The sequence below is a fragment of the Octopus sinensis genome, linkage group LG3 (genome assembly GCF_006345805.1).
Source record: "Octopus sinensis linkage group LG3, ASM634580v1, whole genome shotgun sequence".
In the NCBI taxonomy this organism is placed as follows: domain Eukaryota; kingdom Metazoa; phylum Mollusca; class Cephalopoda; order Octopoda; family Octopodidae; genus Octopus; species Octopus sinensis.
Window position 1 is genome coordinate 4,829,980 of NC_042999.1, and position 26,803 is coordinate 4,856,782.

General features: G+C 37.5%; 1 protein-coding gene across 5 annotated transcripts in view; it reads right to left on the reverse strand.

Moving 5' to 3' along the window:
* The window catches only part of LOC115209279 (sodium-dependent glucose transporter 1A), a 57,494-nt gene extending 33,177 nt beyond the window's left edge, over positions 1–24,317 (reverse strand). For 2 of the 5 annotated variants that reach the window (XM_029777591.2, XM_029777592.2), the window contains exon 1: positions 7,009–7,630. The gene's annotated coding sequence lies outside the window, so the exon portion shown is untranslated. Of the gene's footprint in view, positions 1–6,106; positions 6,192–7,008; positions 7,631–24,217 lie in introns of those variants that run through there. The other 3 variants (XM_029777590.2, XM_029777588.2, XM_029777593.2) reach the window with 3 other exon arrangements.
* Between the last annotated feature and the right edge of the window lie 2,486 nt (positions 24,318–26,803).

Here is a 26,803-nt window from a genome sequence, read left to right on the forward strand (position 1 = left end):
CACTAGTGAGTCAGTTTTACAGGATTGCATCATAGTTATACCGATATAATGTAGGATAAATATAATAATAACAATAATTCTTGGATAGAATTTATAAATATTTAATACATCGATGTGTTAAATATTTATAAATTTCATCCTAGAATTATTGTTATTATTATTATATATATATCTATATAGATATATATATATATATACACATACACAAATGGTCTTCTTCCAGTTTCCATCAACCAGATCCACTCTCAAGGGTTTGGTCAGTCAACTCAGCGCTATAGTAGAGGACACTAGTTGAGAAAATTGACCCGAGGACTTATTCTTTGTAAATCTAGTACTTATTCTATTGGTCTCTTTTGCCGAACCGCTAAGTTACAGGGATGTAAACACACCAACATCAGTTGTCAAGTGATGTGGTGAGGGCGGGCATACATACATACATATCTATATATATATATATATATATATATATATATATATATATATATATATATATATATATATGACAGGTTTCCTTCAGTTTCCGTCTACCAAATCCACTCATAAGGCTTTGGTCAGCCTGAAGCCATAGCTGAAGGCACTTGCCTAAGGTGCCATGCAGTGGGACTGAACCCAGAGCTATGTGGTTGGTAAGCAAGCTACTTACCATACAGCCACTTCTGCCCATGTAAATATTTAAGCTTCATGTATCGTCTGCTTATTTAAATTTGCTGTATTTGCCAGACAGATTTTCTTTTTCCCCTTCTGTGTAACGAACATGACTTCTTGTGATTTTACAAGCCTCATCAACCTACGGTTAAGCCACATAACATAACAAACAAAGGCACGTAACAGTCGAGTACAGGAGTATTGAAGCAGAAATTTTAAAATGAAAATATATTAACCTAAATTCAAAGCATGACTAGACAAGAGGTATTGGCCGTAAATTGATAAGACAGAAAAATTATCAACGTAACATCTTCACTGGTTTTGTTTTTTGTCTTTTTGTGACACCAGCACGAGAGTGAAGTCATGTTGTAAGTGATACGATGACCTCATTAGAGAACGTGCCATGAGAAAGAAAAAAGCACTCACTCTATACTCTGTAAAGCATTTGGTGTCAGGAAGGGTGTCCTGCCATAAAAAAACATGCCAAAGTAGATATTGGAGCAGCATGATGCAGTCCTCATCTTAGCAAACCATCCAACCCATGCCAGCATATTCTCATCATCATCATCATCAACATCATCATTGTATAACATCCTCTTTCCATGCTGGCATGGGTTGGACAGTTTGACAGGAGCTGGCCAGGCAGAATCCCGCACCATGCTCCTGTGTCTGTTTTGGAATGGTTTTTATGGCTGGATGTCCTTCCTAACACCAACTACTCATACAATATAAATACTGCTTTCTACTAAAAGGCAAAGTCAACCATGACAGAATTTGAACTCAGAATGTAAAGACCGATGAAATGACATTAAGCACTTTGCCTGGTGTGCGAGCAATTTTGTCAGCTTTATAGAAAATAATCGAAACCGATATCAAATTCGATGACTGGTATCCATGCCAGTGGAGCGCTAAGAGCACCATCCGAGCGTGATCGTTGCCAGAGCAGCTAACTGGCTTCCATGCTGGTGGCATGTAAAAAGCACCATTCGAGTGTGATCATTACCAGCGTCACCTTACTGGCACTTGTGCCAGTGGCACGTGAAAAAAACATTCGAGCAAGGTCGTTGCCAGTGTCGCTGGACTGGTTCCTGTGCAGGTGGCACGTAAAAAACAACATTTTCGAGCATGGCCGTTGCCAGTACCGCCTGACTGGCCCTCGTGCCAGTGGCACATAACAGCACCCACTACACTCTCAGAATGGTTGGCGTTAGGAAGGGCACGCAGCTGTAGAAACTTTGCCAGATCAGATTGGAGCCTGGTGCAGCCTCTGACTCACCAGTCCTCAGTCAAATCGTCCAACCCATGCCAGCATGGAAAGCAAACATTAAATGATGATGATGATGATGATGATGATGATGATGATGATCTTTTTAAAAATCTAATTCCTCTGTTAATCTTCATCCGATTCCACTACAACCCCTTATGCATTCATCATCTGCATTGGCTACACCACATGCAATCTCTATCTACACCTTTTCAACAAACCAGAGAGGGCCAGTTTCCTGAAGGGATTAACATCCTGTCTGTTTCCTTATTCGCATGCTGTGCAAAGTTGTAGCAGTTGGTTTTGTGCAGCCATTAAGGATCCGAGTAGATAAAAATCACGAAACAAAGAAAACTATGTGATAAGGAAGTGACAAACAAATACGAAATATTCAAAGCTGGACAAATAAAACAGTTGATGGAAGAAGCAGAGAGCTATGAAAAGGAATCAGGAAGAATAACTCAAGACTACACACAACAAAAATAAATAGACCAATAAAAAGGAATAGAAGAGAATCTAGCATTTCAGATTATACCCCTTATGGAAAAGAAGAAAAAGTAATAAGAGAGGCAAAAGAAAAAGAATTCATCATCATCATCGTTTAACGTCCATTTTCCATGCTGGCATAGATTGGACGGTTTGACCAGGGTCTGGGAAACCAGGAGGCTGACCCAGGCTCCAGTCTGATCTGGCAGTGTTTCTACAGCCGGATGCCCTTCTTAACGTCAACCACTCCATGAGTGTAGTGGGTGCTTTTTACGTGCCACTGGCACAAGTGCCAGGGGAGGCTGGCAGCGACCATGATCGGTTGGTGCTTTTTACGTGCCACTGACATGGAAGCCAGTCAGGGCGGCGCTGGCATCGGCCACGTTCGGATGGTGCTTTTTACGTGCCACTGGCACAAGTGCCAGGGGAGGCTGGCAGCGACCATGATCGGTTGGTGCTTTTTACGTGCCACTGACATGGAAGCCAGTCAGGGCGGCACTGGCATCGGCCACGTTCGGATGGTGCTTTTTACGTGCCACTGGCTCAGGTGCCAGGGGAGGCTGGCAGTGACCATGATTGGTTGGTGCTTTTTACGTGCCACTGGTATGGAGGCCAGTCAGGGCGGCGCTGGCATCGGTCACATTCGGATGATGTTTTTTACATGCCACCGGCACAGGTATCACAACTACAATTTCCATTTGATATTTATTTTGATGTTGATGTACTCGACTCAATAGGTCTCCTCAAGCACAACAGGTCACCCTACGAACCAAGGTAAGCACAGCAGGTCGTTCTGCAATCCAAGGTACTTTGGATGGGCTGGGGCTATGTGAAACTAGAGCAGGTCACTCCATATATTCCTATACTTTTTTTACATCAAGTTCTTTATTTGAAAAACATCACGTAATTATTGTTTGCCACTTTTTAATTTCATAATCTTCAGTTATATTTGTGTTTCTTTATCTAAATATATCTGTCTCTATATAATCATCATCATCATCGTTTCACGTCTGCTTTCCATGCTGGCATGGGTTGGACAGTTTGACTGAGGACTAGCAAGCCAGAAGGCTACACCAGGCTCCATTCTGATATATATATATATATATATATATATATATATATATATATATATATATATATATATATATATATATTCATATACATACATACATATATAGATTTTCTCTATTTTCTAGAGAGGCCACTTGCTAGAGGGGCCATAGGCCTAGAGTCTGAGGAAACTCTGTAAAGTCAAGCGCTTTATGGATGTGAAACCCAGGGTAACCTCATAGACCAGCCATACCTATCTTTATCTATCTATCTATCTATACATATATACTCTTTTACTCTTTTACTTGTTTCAGTCATTTGACTGCAGCCATGCTGGAGCACCGCCTTTAATCGAGCAACTCGACCCCGGGACTTATTCTTTTGTAAGCCCAGTACTTATTCTATCGGTTCTTTTGCCGAACCGCTAAGTAACGGGGACATAAACACACCAGCATCGGTTGTCAAGCAATGCTAGGGGGACAAACACAGACACACAAACACACACACGCATATATATATATATATATATATATATAATATATATATATATACTAAGCAATAAGGGTTTAGCAACGAGTTGCCTTACCACATACCGAATTTAGAAATAGCAGTCAAAGGGTTATAGCTATAACCCTTTGACTGCTATTTCTAAATTCGGTATGTGGTAAGGCAACTCGTTGCTAAACCCTTATTGCTTAGTATTACTTAAATTTTCCTCGAATGAGGCTTTTACATGCCGAAGACTACTTGGTGTAATTGATAATTTTTCCAAATTAATTAATTTCACCCTTCATTATTATATATATATATATATATATATATATATATATGGCGGGCTTCTTTCAGTTTCCGTCTACCAAATCCACTCACAAGGCTTTGGTGGGCCCGAGGCTATAGTAGAAGACACTTGCCCAAGGTGCCACGCAGTGGGACTGAACCCAGAACCATGTGGTTGGTAAACAAGCTACTTACCACACAGCCACTCCATATGTATGTATATGTATACACACAAATATACATACCTTCACATATTCAATGTCACATATATACATATATGAATACATTAAATATGTACATAACTACATGTAGATACCTATACATGCATGTATGCATACACGCACACACACACACACATATATATTGTGTTGTGAGGTTTCAACAAGTAGCACAGCCCTCTATCAGTATGTGATAGCTATGGTGCACAAGATTTGAGGGTTTTTTTAATTATAATTATATAAGCATATATACACAGAGACACATAAATACATACACATACAGACACAGACACCCACAAATACATCTGCAAGTATACATATACACACATTCATATATATATATATATATATACAAGATAAGAAAATGGAGAAATACATCTAAATCAAATATCAATTACCAGATAATACTCAATCACATACTTTATTAAACCACCACAAAAAAGCAGAACAAATCAGTGTACATAAAGGAATGTATATGTAATCTATACTTATATTTATATTTACTTATATTTATATTCTCTTTTTTATATATATTCTACTTATTATACAACATTACTCTTTTATGTACACTTTTTTATGTACATTCCTTTATGTACACTGATTTGTTCTGCTTTTTTATGTTTAACCCTACAGTCTCTTATGTGGTGGTTTAATAAAGTATGTGATTGAGTATTATCTGGTAATTGATATTTGATTTAGATGTGTTTCTCCATTTTCTTATCTTGTATTAGTAATTTGTGGTAAATCATTTTACCTTTGCCCATATAATACAGTAAATGAATTGATTGCATCGCAATCCTTAACATTTATGTATTAACTTTGTTGGGTACTTCACTAGCAGTATATTGGATATGTTATCCCATGGAGGGTTGCACTTACAACCCCTATCTCAATTTGTATATATATATATATATATATATATATATGTGTGTGTGTGTGTGTGTGTGTGTGTGTGTGTATGTATGTATACAAATAATGCCATCGTTGTGCTGATAAGCAAAAGAAAAGAAAACTACTCTGAATATATTCACGTAGGCGTAGGAGTGGCTGTGTGGTAAGTAGCTTGTTTACCAACCACATGGTTCCGGGTTCAGTCCCACTGCGTGGCATCTTGGGCAAGTGTCTTCTGCTATAGCCCCGGGCCGACCAATGCCTTGTGAGTGGATTTGGTAGACGGAAACTGAAAGAAGCCTGTCGTGTATATGTATATATATATGTGTGTGTGTGTGTGTGTTTGTGTGTCTGTGTTTGTCCCCCTAGCATAGCTTGACAACCGATGCTGGTGTGTTTACGTCCCCGTCACTTAGCGGTTCAGCAAAAGAGACCGATAGAATAAGTACTGGGCTTACAAAGATTTTCTCGACTAAAGGCGGTGCTCCAGCATGGCCGCAGTCAAATGACTGAAACAAGTAAAAGAGTAAAAGAGAGTAAAGAGTATATACATCTTAAGATATATTGTTTGATAAGGCCAGTTATCAGCGTTTATATACTTGTACATATACATACATACACACATGCATACATACATACATACATACATACATACATACATACATACATACATACATACATACATACATACACAGACACATGTTCATACATACATACATACATTCACGCACACATACATACATAGTAATCAGGTGTTAAATTCCATTACACTTACCTGATTGAATCAAAACAAATTACAATAATACCACAGTTTTATTTTCTCTTAATTCCCTTTCGATATTGTTCCACATGTAAAAGACCTTTGCGGTTGTTAAATCCAAAATGACAGGAGATTCAGTCAAGGTGGGGAGGGGCACGGAAAGCGGGGGGAAGAAAAGAAAAAAAAGAAAAATGAATGTGTAAATAAAAAAGCGTGTAGAAATTAGTTTTGTGTTTAATGTTTGAATTACATTCGTTGTTTTGAATGTCAATTAAGTTTGGTGCGTTTTTGTTTTAATTAATGAAGTTTTGGTGTTTACAAAATTGTATCTGGTTAGAAAGAATACCAGCATTGAAGGAAGAAGGTTTGAGGAAGCTAAGTGTGTGGGTGTATGTCTGCGTAGGTGCGTGTGTTCGCCTCTTAATATGTTAGTCTGTGTGTGTGTGTATGTGTATGTGTATGTGTGTGTGTATGTGTGTGTGTATGTGTATGTGTGTGTGCGTGCTTGTATATGTGCAGTATGTATGTGTATGTATTTGAGTGCGCGTTTATGTACGCATGTTTATATGTATATGCGTGCCCGAATGCTTGTGTGCGTGTATGTCTGTTTGCGTGGGAGCGTGTGTTCGCCTCTTAATATGTTTAAGGTGGCGAGCTGGTAGAACCGTTAGCACGCCGGGCAAAATGCTTAGTGGTATTTCGTCTGCGGTTACGTTCTGAGTTCAAATTCCGCCGAGGTCGACTTTGCCTTTTCATCCTTTCGGGGTCGATAAATTAAGTACCAGTTACGCACTGGAGTCGATCTAATCGACTTAATCCGTCTGTCTGTCCTTGTTTGTCCTCTCTGTGTTTAGCCCCTTGTGGGTAGTAAAGAAATAAATATGTTAGTATGTATGTGTGTGTGTTTGGGTACTTACGTTTATCTTATGACTGCGAGTTATGGACTTGTTGGTGTTATCCGTAAACGGGAGTAAAACTGAAACAAGCCACTGATTTCTGTACTTTTAAAACACCACCAGTTCTTCAACCGTTTGCTTGAAATTTCCTTCTCTCTTTCGCTCTCTCTCTCCCTCTTTCTCTCTCTCCCCCACCGCCTTGCTCACCGTCTTTCAATGCCTTCCATTTACTTCACGGTCTCTTTCTTCCACCTGTTTGATTACTTTAATATTTCCGTTGCTAAGCATTGATGAATGCCAAGAGATGATCAGTTGAGAAGAAGAAGAAGAAGAAGAAGCAGAGAGTTTGAGGTGTAGAGAGAGAGAGAGAGAGGAATTCGAACGAAGGAGAGAACCAAGCTGGGAAAAAAGAATTCAGTAGTTGCGAAGAGAAAGATAAAAGTTGTGTGTTCGAACGAGATAAATTTAAATGAGTGAACGAATTAAATACTTATTTAAAAAATAGCTGTAAAGAAGGATGTTGATGAAAGTAAGAAAGGAAAGGAGAAAGAGGTGAATGAAATGTAAAGTGCTGTGGGGGGGGGGGAGAAATAAGGAAGGGTGAAGGAAGATAGGGAGGGATAACAATTGAGTGTGAGAAAGTGGGAGTGGATGTGAGAGTTAAGAGAAGAGCGTGAGTTGCAGAAAGAGGGGAAAGAGATAGAGAGACAAACAGAGGGAGAGAGAGCCAGATAGATAAGCAAAGAGAGGGTAAGAGAGAGAGAGGGAGAGAGAGGGCAAGCAGAGGGTAAGAGACAAATAGACAGGCAAGCAGAGGGTAAGAGAGACAGATAGATAAGCAAAGAGAGGGTAAGAAAGAGAGAGAGAGCAAGCAGAGGGTAAGAGAGACAGATAGACAAGCAAAGAGAGGGTAAGAGAGACAGATAGATAAGCAAAGAGAGGGTAAGAGAGACAGATAGATAAGCAAAGAGAGGGTAAGAGAGACAGATAGATAAGCAAAGAGAGGGTAAGAGAGACAGATAGATAAGCAAAGAGAGGGTGACAGAGAGAGGGAGAGAGAGCAAGCAGAGGGTAAGAGACAAATAGACAGACAAAGCGAAAGTGAGAGATAGATAGAAAGAGAAGATGGTAAATGAGAGAGAGAGAGACAGAGTAATAGATGTATGAACGGTTGGGAAGGGGAGTGGAAAATCTTGTTGTAAGTGACATTGCCAGAAATAGAATAATAAACAAACTGATAAACAAAAGCCTGATGGAAATAGGACAGAAGCGGAAGAGACACACATATTACCACTACTACTACTACTACTACTACTACTACTACTACTACTACTATCACTACCACTACCACTACTACTACTACTACTACTACTACTACTACTACTACCACCACCACCACCACCACCACCACCACGACGGTTGTTATTAGTATTTATTAGTATTAGTAGTTGAGTGGTATTAGTAGAGTAGAAACGGAGCGGAATTGGATTAAGGAGCGGAAGAAAGGAAAAGAAAACTGATGGGTGTTTGTGGGAGCGATATCTGAATGAAATGAATCGATTTTCTCATCGTTATTTATGTTGTATTTCAAAAATAATAATAGTAACCGCAGCGAGGGGTTTAACAGAGCTGTGGGAGGGCTCGGTGTGGCGAAGAATAAGAAAGATCCCACACGGATTCACGCACAAAAGGTGAAAGAAAATCTAAAGAATACTATAATACTATTGCGAGGATCGGCGATAACCGTTATACACACGATGAATTAGTCGTGGGAAAGGAAAATACGGAATCTGTAAGGGGAAAATTCGAAATCTATTAATAGGTAAATAAATTGATATAAATTAAAGAGAAGTCTTTAATTTCACTTCGTTTTCTTTCAATAATGTCCTTGATTGATAAACTTGAAAGTCATTTTGTTTCCTTCTCAACTTACTTAGAAAGTTAAAATAATTTCTCGCTTAAATAATATCCAACGGAATCTTGGAACCGAAGATGGAAGAACTGTTGTCGTTTAGCATACTAGAAATGACAACCAGGTCTCCGTCTAACCATGAACTGTAGCAGGATGCACTGAATTATGTACTCTAAGGTGCGCTGTGCACATCCACCCACCACCATCACCACCAATAAAAAATGGGTGGAAAAGTCGTATGTAGGATGTCTTTTATGATGGGTCTGGTCTTCTCAGTGAAGGCTAAATAATAAGATAAACCAAGAATTTTAAGTGGAAGTGTTACGAAATATACTGAACATGTTATGTTTGTCAATTTGTTTTTTTTTTGATTTTCCTAACAAAAATTTCTTAGAATTCTTTCAACTAAACATCGGAACGAGATTCCAACCCGATTCAATATCGCCCTTACTTTTATAGAACTGATCTCAAATACATTTTAATAAAGCCTGTCGCTGCTTTGATTCCCCTGTTCCGCCCTGGCAAAATGACTTGGCGCGACTCAAAGATTTATTTTTCCAGTTATTACCAGGTCTCCACCTGACTGAAGGCTAAGATACACATTCTGTTAAGAAGTTATAAACGTATGGGTCACAGTGTGACCGTCAGGACCTGTCCTGGCTATTCCTGTTCCACCGTACATTCTGGTAGTGGTGGTGGTCACGGCGCAGACAGACCAAGTGGACTCGGCCAGGATGAAACAGATGATGTTCTTCCGAACTTGTTATTGGTGGCGTGCAGCATCCCAGTTTGGGACGAGAGAATTATCGATGCTACAACTATTTCTTTCTCTCTCTCTCTCTCTCTCTACTCTTTTTGTCTATATATATATTTCTCTCTCTATCTATCTTTTCCTCTCCCCGCTCTATCCATTTCTCTCTTTGTTTCTCTCTCTCTCTCACCCTCTCTAAGTTCATAGACTGGTGCTTCTCACTGACTTTATTTCCTCGTAACTTTTGAAAAAAAACAACATTTCTCTCGTAGAAACTTTGCACACATATGTCTTCGAGGTCATAGCTAACAATTATGTTGATAAAATTCTGAAAAACAGAAATGATTGTTTTTTGGAGAATTTTCAGGATCGTTCTCCGACCTCCCCCGGGCTGATTTTGCGTAAATTTAGCATTTTACACCTTTTTGGTTGCAAATTACGTTTGAAACATCAACATTACGTAATCTAGACTGAAAAACATATTTATCCAAAATGTCACTAAGAAATTGCATCTTAGTTAGGAATGGGATGAGAATGATCCGAAACTTCTTTAAAAAATTATTTAAAAAAATTTTTTTTTTTAATGTTTATCAACATAATCGTAGTGTATATCCCCGAAAACGTATCTTTTCAAAATTACTCTTTAAAAATATAAAAGCTATGAAGAAACAAAAGTTGGCAGGGTGCACCAAATTGTTGTTATACCATTTTTTATGTTCGTCTAGGTTAAGTAGAAGAGACCAGTGTTCTTTAGAATGCTAGTTTGTCGTCGTAACAAACTGTCTACCTCGAATGCCTATGTGATCTTTCAGTTTAAGCATATATTTTTTATTCTATTTATTTATTTATGGTTCGTTGTGTATATGGTCAGTGTGGTCCAAGCGCTGGATTAACCCATTAAGCAAAACAAGCACGTTTTTAGGGCATCAAGGGATGGGGACACCACAGAAACGAAAATGGTTTACGGCACAAAAGAAATCACGGCAAGACTTCTGCCCCCCCCCCCAAAAAAAAGAACTTTTATTATTTTTTTTTCGACACAAACCCCACCTTTTCGGTTACGGGGAATACGAATCTGCAAAAAAATTGGCAAAATTCGACATTTCTAAATTACCACCCTACCCCCATTTCCTTCGTTTTAAACTTTTTTCACACAATTTTTTTTTTCAAAATATGCAGAAAAATACGGACATCATGATTCGGACAAAAATTTCAAAACATTTCTGTATTTACGGTTAGGGTTTTAGGGTTAGGGTTGAGGTTTTAGGGTTAGGGTTGGGGTTAGGGTTTTAAGGTTAAGGTTTTAGGGTTAGTGTTGGGGAAAAAGTTAAAATCGAAGAAGTTGTGGGGGAAAGGTGGGGGGGATTTCACAATGCCGATTTTTGGCAATTTTCCGGAACCTCCGTTTCCGAAAACAGGGATTTTTGGAGAAAAAAAATTACAAAAATAAACAAATTCCGGTGAAAATGGGAGTGGACGGGCGGAAGTATTTTCCGAAATCACTTTAAACTCGCTAAAATAATATTCGTTATGTTTTATCTCTACTAAGTATAGATGCAGAAGTTTTACGTAAAATTAATTTTAACGATATCATCAAACACTGCAATTAAAAACAAAAACGGAGAAAACTTTTCAAATATAATTAAAATGGAAGCATTCAAAAATAAACATTATTTTCTATCTTACCGTGAATTTTGTTGCATTACGAAAAATAAAAAAAAAATTATTTAATGGTTTATTAAACCATTTATTAAACCTTTCAAGTGCTTAGGGGTTTTAATCCGGCCCTGGTGTGGTCTGTGTACAATCTATGATAAACGTAGTTCACTGATCCAAACAGGAAGATACTAAACACTGTGGAGATATAAGGGGCCCAGGCAAGGACATATCGGTTTCAAATTTTGGCACAAGGCCTACAATTTCAGGGAAGGGTGTTGGCCAATTAAATCGACTCCAGTGCTCAGCTGGTACTTAATTTTCGACACTGAAAGGACGAAAGGTAAAGTCGACCTCAGCAGAATTTGAACAGAGAACGTGAAGACGGACGAAATACTGCTAAGCATTTTTCCCACCGTGCTAACGTTTCTTTTCTACTCTAGGCACAAGGCCCGAAATTTTGGGAGATGGGACCAGTCGAATTAGATCGACCCCAGAACGCAACTGGTCCTTAATTTATCGGTCCCGAAAGGATGAAAGGGAAAGTCGACCTCGGCGGAATTTGAACTCAGAACGTAGCGGCAGACGAAATACCTATTTATTTCTTTATTGCCCACAAGGGGCTAAACACAGAGGGGACAAACAAGGACAAACAGACGGATTAAGTTGATTATATCGACCCCAGTGCGTAACTGGTCCTTAATTTATCGGCCCCGAAAGGATGAAAGGCAAAGTCGCCCTCGGCGGAATTTGAACTCAGAACGTAACGGCAGACGGAATATGGCTACGCATTTCGCCCGTCGTGCTAACGTTTCTGCCAGCTCGCCATCTCCAGACAAGCAAATATTAGATATAAAGATAGGAGCGGCTCAGACTTAGGAGATACTAGATGCTGAGGACGCCACTAGTGGTTCAGTCAGGAGATACTAGTGACTCGGAGTGGGGAGACAACGGGCCAGGCGGGAAATAGTAGATGTTAGGAAGTATCAGTGGCTCGGGAAGGTATGTTGAGGAGATATTTATGATAAAGAACGTGAAGGATCTAATGTATTCGTTTCTTTCTGCCGGTCATGGGTGTCCTAATTTAAGTTTATTCATCGTTTTTTTTTTTTTTGTTTTGTTTTCTTTTTAAATCTTGACTCGGCCTTCTTTGTGTGTACCTGAAGACAAAGAAGCCAAGGTTGGCTTATCCACTCCTTGAAAAGTGTACCCGATCAGTAATGCTATGTAATAAATATGTTTGTTGAAGCATTGCAATTATAAAAGAAATACGAGCCACCTCTAAGATTAATTACGCGATACCAGGAGCGATACATAATCTGATTCGTCGTAACTGTTGTGGAAGTGTTTAAGAGTAACTCTAAGTATTTTTGTCATCTGTGTGTGGTGTGCGTTATACGTTGTTGGATTGGAAGGCGGCGAGCTGGCAGAAACGTTAGCACGCCGGCCGAAATGCTTAGCCTTTTTTCCCTAACACTAAACCCTAACCCCAAAACCCTAACCCTAAAACCCTAACCGTAACTACAGAAATGTTTTGAAATTTTTGTCCGAATCATAATGTTCGTATTTTTCCGCATCTTTTGATAGAAAAAAATCTGAAAAAAGTAAAAAAAAAATTAAGGAAAAGGGGGTGGAGGGGGTAATTTAAAAATGCCGATTTTTGCCAAATTTTTTTGCAGATTCGTATTCCCCGTAACCGAAAAGGGGCGGGTTGTGTCGAAAAAAAATTTTTTAAGGGTGGCTTGGGGCGGGAGATGGATGGAAGTCTTGCCGAGAATTGTTACTAGGATTTAACTGGTACTTTTTTTTATCGATCTCGAAAAAAAAAAAATGAGATTCGAACTCAAAGCGCAGAGAACCGCAAAGATTGCTAAAGCAATACAATACAACGATTTAACAACCCAACCAGTTGAACTTCAGGAAAGCGAAACAATAAACAAAAATAATGAATGAAAAATAGCTAATAGCCCTGTATAACAATGAAATAATGAAAACGGAAATGAAAATAACCTTTCCTAAGGGTATTTTCTGTGTAGATCACGAATATAACATCCATTTCTTTCTGTGAGCCTCCAGTTTCTCGTAAATTATCTTACTTATGTTAAATGCACTGATGGTTCCGTAGGGATTGAATGCAAACAGGATTGGGTCGAAACTGACAACTCTAAAAGTTATGAACGGATTTTGATATAATTTTAATGGGGTGTTCTTCAGGAATCGTCAATCTAACCTATGAAAATTATAAAAGTACACTCAATATTTTTTGTTATATGTGTCCAAATCCATAGTAAATGTAACGAGAAACCACACCTCATCACCCAAGCTAAACTCAATGATCTAGTTCGTGATCCAACACTTACTAAGCAACAGAATGAAGTCATGGCTTCACATCTGTAACAATGGAACCTGTTAGATAAAGATACTCGAATTACAGTATTTAGGAGGCGTCATTCAGATCTACAGTAATTTTAAGACATAAGTTACAATTTTAATTGTGTCTGGAGAGAGTCATTTTCTTTTTGTGCCTTATAATGTAACACACTCACCGGTAAAATTTCCACGTATTTCTTATTTTTATTTTCATAAGATTTTCATTGCGTCCTGCAACCTTTTCAAAAGTCTTGACTCTTTAAGATATAAGTTACAAGGAGAAGGAACATGAGTAGCCCTACTTAATGGGCTACAAACTGGATACGGCCAGATCAGAACATGGACCCCTCTATGAAGAGGAGGAATCATGTCAACACCACTGCGTATAAAACTAGGCCTTATAAAGCAATTTACCAAAGCACTGCAACATAACAAGCCATTATTTACAATTGACGTTAAACTAAGGTATTTTTCGATGTTGTTATTATTATTATTCAGGTCACTGACTAGAACCGAAATCGGAATCTTGGGGTTAATAGCCCACGCTCTTATGGAGTGAATTTTAGTGCTTATAAATCTAATATTTTCCTATCCTTCCTTAATACTGGTTCTCATATGTTGTTCATATCTGCACCTGTCTGTTCCCAATGCATTCTCAAACGGCTTAACCAAATCAAATCAAATTTTACCTGGTAATACTATCACACCCCAGGAATGTCAGCATGTAATTTTTATGGATTAAAACAATGCTACATTCACACTGATTCCGTATTATGTCTCAAAACTCGAAGAATAAAAGTGAAACCTTCGACGGAGTAAGTTATAGATAGTCTCACTTTTAATAGTTTCATTGTTTTGTGTGTGTGTGTGTGTGTGTGTATGAATATATGTGTATATGTATGTCTCTCTCTCTCTCTCTCTCTCTCTCTCTCTCTCTATATATATATATATATATATATATATATATATATATATATATATATATATATATATATATATATATATATATATATATAAGAATACAAAAAATGGGACAAGAACGCGACAACAAAACATCCAGACACTTTGGTCATGTGTATATATATATAGAAGGTTTGGAGATGATGTACATGTATTATATGTTAGAAGAAATGAGGTACTCAGAAATCCGGATGCTTTTATATTTACAGATATTTATTAGTATGTTACATGTTTTTATATATCATATATTAGCGCTTTCGTCCATTCTAGTGGAGTCTTCAAATTGAACACTCCAATTTGAAGACTCCACTAGAATGGACGAAAGTGCTATAATATATGATATATGATGTATAAAAACATGTAACATACTAATAAATATATGTAAATATAAAAGCATCCGGATTTCTGAGTACCTCATTTCTTCTAATATGTATGTATGTATGTATGTATGTATGTATGTATGTATGTATGTATGTATGTATGTATGTATGTAGGTAGGTAGGTAGGTAGGTATGCATGCATGTATGTATGTATGTATGTATGTATGTATGTATGTATGTATGTAATAAGCCTTGTGAGTGGATTTCGTATATGGAAACTGAAAGAAAACTGTCGTATATATGTGTATATTTGTATGTTGCTACGTTTAATGTCCCCGTAACTTAACGGTTCGGCAAAAAACTCCGTAGAATAAGTACTAGTCTTACAAAGAATGAATCCTGGAGTCGAACTGTTCGCAGTCACCTGACTGAAACAATAAAAAAAACTATGCCATCTTAATCCGGAGCAACGCCGGGTATATCTAATAATATCAATGAAAGATCGCTAACAAAGAAAAAAAACTGACGTCTAATATATATTTCTTTACTACCCACAAGGGGACAAACAAGGACAGGCAAAGGGATTAAGTCGATTACATCGACTCCAGAGTGTAACTGGTACTTAATTTATCGATCGCGAAAGGATGACAGGCAAAGTCAACCTCGGCGGAATTTGAACTCAGAACGTAACGACAGACGAAATACCTATTTCTTTATTACCCACAAGAGGCTAAACACAGAAGGGACAAACAAGGACAGACAGACGGATTAAGTCGATTAGATCGACGCAGTACGCAACTGGTACTTAATTTATTGACCCCGAAAGAATGAAAGGCAAAGTCGACCTCGGCGGAATTTGAACTCAGAATGTAACGACAGACGAAATACCGCTAAGCATTTTGCCCGGCGCGCTAACGTTTCTGCCAGCTCGCCACCGTCTAATATATTTAATTATTACCGGGAAATATATGACAGTCCCGCAAACCTACACTAAAATTAATACTTTACGTATTCCAGAACTCCGGATTTCCTTATTCTTATCTTCGAAGTCACTTAATAGGTAAGTACAATTATTTAACCAGGTGGAACTTTTCTTGTTGCTCTGCTGTCGGCAGTGGTTTTTACATAAATGTTTGTAATACTGAGTTGAAATCTGAGCCATTAAAATCGAGGTTTCAAATCCAGTGCACCGGCAATACCAGGGACCGGTAATATTTCTTAGTAATATTGATTTATACCGGAAACAATATATATGATGAATATAATAAAAGATGACAATTTTTTTTTATCTTATACTAGCAGTATCGCCCGGCGTTGCTCGGGTTAGTAAGGGAAATAACTATATAAGCATTTTTAGAGAGTTATAGCAAAAAAAACTGCATTAAAAATGGAAAAAAAATGATAGTAATTTTTTTTAAATTGTTGACTCATCGTAGACTGTTTTAGAGAGTTACTTCCCTTATATAATAGCGAAAATGCATTAAAATGGGAAAAAATTATGGTAAATTTTTTTTTTAATCGTAGACTCATCGTAGACGCGCGCTAATACCCAGAAGGGCTCAATATGAATCACGACTATAAGATACCCGGTTTTGGTTAAACTGCACCGCAAAATGTGGGAGTAGTTAGGAATCTAAATCGAAGGAGACAGACACACAACTTGACTTTTATATATAAAGATTTATTTTGTAAACAAAGAATACAATATTACATAAGCATTTTATAATGTTTCTTCTCTTTTCTGGAAACTGGCCAAGTACTGGCAGCTGTTGGCTCGCAGACCAACATTTTCTGTAGCACTGTTCTAAATAATCATTCTTCATCTGAATTACTTGGTAGGAGATGGCGTAGCGAAACTAAAGTTTGTAGTTCATTGACTTGCTGAGCTAAAAACATACCATTGCTTCAATTTAACCCATTAACTGCCAAATATGTTTATTCATATATTTTGGCTTTGCCAGGTGTCTTAAGAGTTAAAATGATATAAAGTATTTAAATTTTCTTCATATGTGAATTATTATGGAAATTATGATAAATATTTCAAGAAGTCCCAAATAGGGATTGCTGAAAAAAGGGATATTTATCCTTTTCTATTCAATTGCAATAATAAACATTTAAAATTTATTTTTAACTCTAGTATCAAATGCGAATGTGTATGAAATGTCAATCAATGATACAGATGGGAAGTGCAAAGACAAAAAAAAAAAAAACGTTTTCGAAACAGTCAATATTTTTGTAGTTCAAAAATTGCGATTTATGACATAAAATGTCGTCTAGAATTAACCAGAGCTGATAATGACAAACTTTAACGACTAAATATTGTTAAACACACCTCTGCAAATGCCATGTACATAAGCAATTCTCTTCAAATACAACGAACAACCTGCAATGAAACTGTTTTTAGGATATCCCCAAATGGGGCCCATGGCAGGCAATGGGTTAATTAATTCCGCAGGCTCTCTTTTGTTCCTACTTTGAATAGCCCATCATTATTTCCAGAAGAAAACTTTGTCAAGCATCTAGTAACCACTCAAATACGGATGTCCCTGGCAAATAATTGTACGAATTACCAGTTTAACACACACCATTATTTTATGAGGAGAATTGTTTTATTTGAATGCAGGTTTTGTTTGTGATGTTAATTGTCTTTTTTCGTATCTCTAATTAATTTAATTCAGCAACTTGAATTCAGCAGCTAATTAGATTAGCCAAGCAAGATTTATTAATAACGAAAAAAAAGTGTGAGGGTGGGGATACTAAGATTCTGCACTTTAGTAGTCGACCCAAAAAACAGTTAGTGATTGTTAAGAATCAAATTATAAAATGATTTTATAAGCCGTAAACATCATTGCTACGATACGTACTTGTCTACAATAACAAGCACGTCTAACAACCGCTTCATCCATGAAACCGGGAAAGCCTTGTGTAAATGGCCCAAAGGACTTTATTGTTACAAATGATACACAAAAGACTGAGTCTAATAGAAGTAGGGAAAAAATTTTGAATCAAACAAATTTGAGTATTACAGTTATATTTTATATGGTTAATATAAAGCGTTACGCCTATCAGAAAATCAAAAACAAAATGTGTGTAATAGGTGTAAAACAACTTCCTATGAACGAATATGAAAAAAAAATGCCCGCACGCGAAAGGGGGGTGGGGGAGAGGCCTCGGAAAATTCACATCGGGAAGTTCCGAAAGCGTCTGAGGGGCTGACCCGGGCACCAAAACAAAAAAAATAGTGTAATATGTGTAAAACAACTTGCTCTAAACGAATATGACAAAAAAAATGCGCGCTCGCGAAAGGGGGGTGGGGGAGAGGCTTCGGAAATTTCCCATCTTCAGTCCACGGCCTTTAAACTAAGAAAAAATAGTGTAATTGGTGTAAAACTACTTGTTCTAAACGAGTATCAAGAACACACACTCACACATGAATCATAAACTCCGTATTTTTGTACATATTTCGCAAAAAAAAAAAAAATATATATATATATACACAAACACACACACACACATATATATATATATATATATATAATATACATACACACACACATATATATATTTCTTTACTACCCACAAGGGGCTAAACACAGATTAAGTCGATTACGTCGACCCCAGTGCGTAACTGGTACTTAATTTATCGACCCCGAAAGGATAAAAGGCAAAGTCGACCTCGGCGGAATTTGAACCCAGAACATAACGGCAGACGAAATACGGCTACGCATTTCACCCGGTGTGCTAACGTTTCTGCCAGCTCGCCGCCTTATATGATTAATATATATATATATATATATATATACATACATACATACATACATACATACATACATGACACACACACACACACACACATACATATATTATAGTCATGTTTTATATATATATAACGGGAAGTTTTACGAAAATAAACAAAAGACGAAGGTAGGTGGAGTACAAACAAACAATTGTATTAGTATGGCGCTCAGGAATAGAAATAAAACAAGTCTTTTACGTTTCGAGCATACGCTCTTCAACAGAAAGATACACAGAAAAGAAACAAGGAGAGAAAAAAATGCGTGCAGAAGCTAGCGATTCAACATGGCGATCTGATTCCGGCCAGAAGTCAGAGATCAGACGTTAGACGCTAGAGGGATGGGTGCGTGTGTGTATGAGAGAATATGTATGTGTGTATGAAAGGTCTGGACGTGTGTATGTATGTTGTGATGTGTAATGTCGTATGGTGTTGTGTGGTGTAGTGTGGTGTAGTGTGGTGTGGTGTGATGTTGTGGGGAGGTGGGGAAAGCCCATGTGGGGTGTGGATTCGGCTGGGGGTTGGGTAGAGTGGGGGCTGTGGGGAGAGTAGAAGGGAGAGAGAAGAGGGGAGGAGGAGGGAAGGGGAGTGAGGGAGCAGAGAGAAAGAGGGAAGAGGAGGGAAAGAGAGTAGGGGTGAAAAGACGAAGGACTGAAGAGAAATAGGAGTCGGGGGGAGGTTAGATGAGAGTTGAGACCAAATGGCGTAAAAGAGCGAAGAGAGAAGATTAATCATATATATATATACACACACACATATAAATATATAAACCAAAGTTTGAGGTATACTAAGGTTAAGGTTACAATTAGGGTTTTGGGGTTGAGTTTAGGTTTACAGTTGAGATTTAGGTTAGATTTAGGGTTAGTGTTGGCGTTTGGGGTCAGTCCAACCAGTGGATGGCTGGGGTTAATCAATTATAAACATCTTTAGTGAAGATTTTATCTAAAATTCTTTTGGAATAAGTGAATAACAAAATCAAATTCACCGTGAAAAATTATATGAAGCTATCAACTTTGTATAAAAAAAATTAATACAATTTTTGTAGCAAAAAATTTATAAACGAAAGTTCAGAATTATAGGTACAGAGTGGTTAAAGTTTTCAAGTTGACAACAGCCTTGTTTCTTACTCTGGGAACAGACACCAATGAGTTTGTGCCTTACGATTGGCTAAAATTACCCAAAATTTGCAAACTTTAAAAGCTATTAACTTTTCTTTTTTTTTTTATTTATGGCAAAGATGAATTTCATTTCCTTAATTAGCATACAAAACTACATTAATACATCAAATTTAAAATCAATTGGAACAAAATTAAAGGAATTGAAAATTGAAAGCCAAATAGAAAAGCTGTCTTTTGTTATTATGAATAGTTGTATGTCTGTATGTACGCATGGATGGATGGAGACAATCAATATTAAAGGATCGTTCAATACTTTTCAGTAGAGTATCAGATTTATTTTATTTTCGGAACGACATAGTTGACAGTGACTTGGAAATTTCGGATTAGTCGCCTTTATCAGACCATACACTCACTCGCACGTACACATGACTAATATTATCTTCACTGCATAATTATTTCAAATTAACTTTTTAAATACTCAGTGCATTAAGAAATGGCAACACTTAACGACTATTATTTTACATATGGCTAGAATCTCTCTCTCTCTCTCTCTCTCTATCTATCTATCTATCTATCTGTTACTCCCTCTCTCTCTCTCTATCTATCAATCACTCCCTCCCTCTCTCTCTCTTTCTATCTATCTCTCCCTCTTTCTCGCTTTTTCTCTCAGTAACTCTATTCTACAAAACATTTTCACACCAACTCTTATATATCCTACAATTATTTTGCTAATTTAATTTTCTTTGGTTATTTACGTACACCAACATGAATCACTGCTTGGTTTTAAATGAGATCAAATTAACATATTTTGACAGTCCCGAGCTGCACAGTTTTCGTCAAGCAAATTCACTCACAAAGCATTTGTCGACCCAGGGCTATATAGTAACAGACACTTGCCCAAGGTGTCGCGCAGTGGGACTGAACCCGAAACCACAAGATTACAAAGTGAGATTGTTAACAACACGGGCACACCTGCGCATATTGCCAAACAAAAGTTACGGTTAGAAAAGGCTGTTTATTTATGTGACTTTATATTCATGTATGTTATTTTACATATATATATATATATATATATTAAAATGTATTCGTGTAACTGACGTTCTTTGTCTGCTAGGAAAAACATTGGTTGATGTGTATGTCTTTTCGCTGCTTTGTACAAGGGGCAAAGATCTTCAGCACAATTGTGATAATCTATAGCGTAAAAGAAAAAGAAGGTAATTCAAATTATTTTTTAAAGCTGAAAGGACTGGGAAAACCACGCTCGCTCGAGGTGACCATTCTATTGGTTAAATATAAAAAGGCCGTGGCCTCAATTACGTCAGAGCATCTAACAATAAGTTCCTTGATTGGCAAAAATAACAAGGTATTAAGATGAGCCAACTTTTCTTCCAAAGGTTGTCCTGGTCTGTTGTGTATAAAAGTATAACTGTCTGATTATAAATGGTGTCAAGGATTAACATTGTACGTATTAAAAGAAAGATTTAAGCAAAGGAGTGGAGACCTACCCACCACTGTTTTCACACCGAATTGTGCTGTGAAACAAAACACCGTTTAATGCGTCAGTAAAGATTTTTTTTCTTTTTTCTTTTATTCTACAACTAGCAGTATCGCCCGGCGTTGCTCGGGTTTGTAAGGAAATAACTATATAAGCATTTTTAGAGATTTATAGCCCAAAAAATAGCAAAAAAATGCATTAAAAATGGGAAAAAAATGATGGTAATTTTTTTCTTTAATCGTTGACTCATCGTAGACATTTTTAGAGAGTTACTTCCCTTATATAATAGCGAAAAATGCATTAAAATGGAAAAAAATGATGGTAAATTATTTTTAAAATCGTAGACTCATCGTAGACGCGTGCTAATACCCAGAAGGGCTCGATACGAATCACGACTATAAGATACCCGGTTTTGGTTAAACTGCACCGCAAAATGTGGGAGTAATTAGGAATCTAAATCGTAGGAGACAGACACACAACCTCACTTTTATATATAAAGATTACATACCTTTTTGTCAAACTGTGTACACCCTACTTCCCTCTCTTCCTCTTTCTCTCTCAGATTGGTCAAGTGATACAGACACCTCTAACGAGATTGGGAAATCGATTAGAGCTCTTTTTCTTTCTTTCTTTTTTTTTCATATCTTTTACTTGTTTCAGTCATTTGACTGTGGCCATGCTGGAGCACCGCCTTTAGTCGAACAAATCGCCCCAGGACTTATTCTTTGTAAGCCTAGTACTTATTCTATCGGTTCTATTGCTGAACTGCTAAGTTTCGGGGACGTAAGCATGCCAGCATCGGTTGTCAAGCGATGTTGGGGTTGGGGGTGGGGGGAATACAAATACATACACACACACATATATATAAATGTATATATATATATATATATATATGATAGGCTTTTTTCAATTTCCGTCTACCAAATCCACTCACAAGGCGAGGGTGCCACGCAGTGGGACTGAACCTGGAACCATGTGGTTGGTAAGCAAAACTTGACTTTAAAAGGATTTAGATAATCCTATCAGGTGGTGCTATTAAGTTAGACATGGCCTGGACCAATCTTTGGTCGAAACATATCTAAGTTTATATAATATATATATATATATATAAGTTTAACAATTAAGGATAATCTCTTAATAAGGGATCTTAACAAGAAATTATCAGGTAGTTAGCGTGAAAACCTCATAAAAGAAAAGAATTCGAAAATAATTTTTTTCTTTTGAACAAATTAATTATATCTATATTGTATAGAGGGCATTATTACACATAAATGCCTCACACTAAGAGGGACAAAGTCATTACTACCAAAATTATACTAATCATACCTAAATGCAGTTTTTCAAAGCAAGACATTTAAAAATGAATTTAGTTCTGTATCACCGTGATTTCACATTCAACTTACGTCTTATGATCATCAGCAGAACTGATTCTGAACACATCATAAATAGGTGGTAGTTTATTTATGATGTGTTCAGAATCAGTTCTGCTGAAGATCATAAGACGTAAGTTGAATGTGAAATCACGGTGATACAGAACTAAATTCATTTTTTAAATGTCTTGCTTTGAAAAACTGCATTTAGGTATGATTAGTATAATTTTGGTAGTAATGACTTTGTCCCTCTTAGTGTGAGGCATTTATGTGTAATAATGCCCTCTATACAATATATATATATATATATATATATATATATATATACAAATTGAGATAGGGGTTGTAAATGCAACCCTCCATGGGATAACATATATCCAATATACTGCTAGTGAAGTACCCAACAAAGTTAATACATAAATGTTAAGGATTGCGATGCAACCAATTCATTTACTGTATTATATGGGCAAAGGTAAAATGATTTACCACAAATTACTAATACAAGATAAGAAAATGGAGAAATACATCTAAATCAAATATCAATTACCAGATAATACTCAATCACATATTTTATTAAACCACCACATAAGAGACTGTAGGGTTAAACATAAAAAAGCAGAACAAATCAGTGTACATAATCAGTGTATATATATATATATATATATATTATATATATATATATAGTTATATATTTGTGTGTTTGTGTTTGTCTCCCACCATCGCTTGACAACCGACGTTGGTGTGTTTACATCTCCGTCGCTTAGCAGTTCAGCAAAACACACCGATAGAGTAAGTACCAGGCTTACAAAGAATAAGGCGATTTCTCGGACTGAAAGGCGGTGCTTCAACATGGCCACAGTCAAATGACTGAAACAAATGAAAGAATTAAAAAATAATAAAAGAATATAGCATATATTTCACGAGGTGGTGCCATTAAGTTAGACATGCCTGGGCCTATTACTAGCCGAAACCTATCAAAGTTATATGTAGGCGCAGGAGTGGCTGTGTGGTAAGTAGCTTGCTAACCAACCAATGGTTCCGGGTTCAGTCCCACTGCGTGGCATCTTGGGCAAGTGTCTTCTGCTATAGGCCCGGACCGACCAATGCCTTGTGAGTGGATTTGGTAGACGGAAACTGAAAGAAGCCTGTCGTATATATGTGTGTGTGTATATGTTTGTGTGTCTGTGTTTGTCCCCCCAGCATTGCTTGACAACCGATGCTGGTGTGTTTACGTCCCCGTCACTTAGCGGTTCGGCAAAAGAGACCAATAGAATAAGTACTGGGCTGACAAAAGAATAAGTCCTGGAGTTACTCGATTAAAGGCGGTGCTCCAGCATGGCCGCAGTCATATGACTGAAACAAGTAAAAGAGTAAAAGAGTATATGTGCAGAGAGAGAGAGAGAGAGAGAGAGAGAGAAATGCCTGAATGCAGTTCCACTTTACATAATTTGATAACTCAGTATTAAATTAAATGAAGATTCTTACCTTTACAAATTAGGATTTGTTCTAATTAACAGGTAGCCAAAATTAAAAAGCAACGAAGCTCTCGTACGTCAAACAGGTGCAACCAGGTATTTTGCTGCCTAATCTAGTAAACCCTGGAATGAAACAACACTAATCCTCCTTCCTCTCCTTCTTTTCCTCCACATCTCCTCATCTCTCCCTCTCCCTCTCTCTCTCTCTCTTTCTTCCTCTCCTTCTTTTCCTCCACATCTCCTCATCTCTCCCTCTCTCTCTCTCTTTCTTCCTCTCCTTCTTTTCCTCCACATCTCCTCATCTCTCCCTCTCCCCCCCCCTCTCTCTCTCTTTCTTCCTCTCCTTCTTTTCCTCCACATCTCCTCATCTCTCCCTCTCCCTCTCTCTCTCTCTTCCTCTCTCTCTCTTTCTTCCTCTCCTTCTTTTCCTCCACATCTCCTCATCTCTCCCTCTCCTCTCTCTCTCTCTCTTTCTTCCTCTCCTTCTTTTCCTCCACATCTCCTCATCTCTCCCTCTCTCTCTCTCTCTTTCTTCCTCTCCTTCTTTTCCTCCACATCTCCCCATCTCTCCCTCTCCCCCCCCTCTCTCTCTTTCTTCCTCTCCTTCTTTTCCTCCTCCACATCTCCTCATCTCTCCTCTCTCTCTCTCCTCTCCCTCTCTCTCTCTTCTTTCTTCCTCTCTTCTTTTCCTCCACATCTCCTCATCTCTCCCTCTCCCTCTCTCTCTTTCTTCCTCTCCTTCTTTTCCTCCACATCTCCTCATCTCTCCCTCTCCCCTCTCTCTCTCTCTTTCTTCCTCTCCTTCTTTTCCTCCACATCTCCTCATCTCTCTCCTCTCTCTCTCTCTCTCTCTGTCTTCCTCTCCTTCTTTTCCTCCACATCTCTCCCTCTCTCTCTTTCTTCCTCTCCTTCTTTTTCTCCACATCTCTCCCTCTCCCTATCTCTCTCTCTTTCTTCCTCTCCTTCTTTTCCTCCACATCTCCTCATCTCTCCCTCTCCCTCTCTCTCTCCCCCCTCTCTCTCTCTTCCTCTCCTTCTTTTCCTCCACCAGTTGACTCCTCATCTCTCCCCCCTCTCTCTCTCCCTGTCTTATCTCTCTTTCTCTGGCGCTGGTAACTTTCTTTTCTCGTTTTTTAGTTCTTCAAAGCAAACAATAAAAAGAAGAAAAAGAAAGTTGCTCACACGAAATGTTATGTTAGTCCTTTAAAAACATCTTGTAGCCACTTATTAATCTGGTCATCGACAAAGCAAATAAAACTCTTTTTTTCTTCTTTCGTTTGCCCACCCCCATCAAATTACTATTTTTTTCTTACTTTGATGTTTATTTTGCAATCAATATTCACTTCAAAATGTATGAAAAACGAATAACGAGTCACATCTGGGAATTAAAGGTTTCTGAAAATGCTTCAAATGTAAAGTGGAATTATAATAAGTGTGTGAATACATACACACACACACACATGCATGCATACATACATATATGCATACATACATACATACATGCATACATACATATATTGCGCTGATTCACACCTGTTTAGTTACACAAAATTTCAACCTGCCAGTTTATGAGTTCCTTCATCTTACACACACACACACACACTCACACAGATACATATCCTTCATACTCACACATGTGTGTGTGTGTATTGTATGCATGTATCTATGTATGTATGTACCTATTCACTCGTGTATAAGTTGCACCTCTAATTTAGTATTAAATCTTGGTGGTCATGTCGCTGCCATCAATGATGAAGATGATGGTGATGTGGTCAAAATACAATAGTTTTGCTGCTTATCTGCTATGAACTAAAGTTTTACAAATAATAATGTCACAGTTTATGAAAATGAGACTGATGTTTATACTGTTTCTAACGAGCCTATTCACTTGCTAAATAGCATTTGCAATCATTAAAATGAAAATAGACTTTAATGAAGGAAGATTAATATCAAATGATGCGTCAAGCAGTACAGATAAAACAGATTTGTTCAATGTATTTTTGCCTCTCTACATGAGAATAGATACCTGGAATGGTTGTGAGGTTAAGTAAATCGCTTTGTAACCACATGGTATTGGGTTCAGTCCCTCTGCTCAGTACCTTGTGCAAACATTTTCTACGATATAGCCTTCGGCCAACCAAAGCCTTGCGAGTGAATGTGGTAGATGAAAATTGTAGATGCCCATTCTGTGTGTGTGTGTATTTAAAAGTGTTTACGAGTGACCCCTCAGTTTATGGCCACAGGGTATCTTTTTTCTCATAAATAACAGTGACAAATTCATATGACACCGCAAATAATTGTTGTTGACAAAGATTCGGAGAGATTGTATTCACCTCAATAGACGTCATTGATTGGTTGAAATTGCCGAAATGCAAGAAATTAAACAACAAATACCTTACAAACTACAGAATTTTATCAAGAAAGCCAAGAGAAAAAGATGTTTTATAAACACATTCTACCAGTATACGAAGTTTAAAAGTGTTTAGTTACAAAGAAATTATTTGAAAAATCTGCCGGTCAAACCGAAAAGATCCAAGGATTGTCCTCTACATGCCAACATACCATAGTATCGTTAAATGACAACGACAACATTACC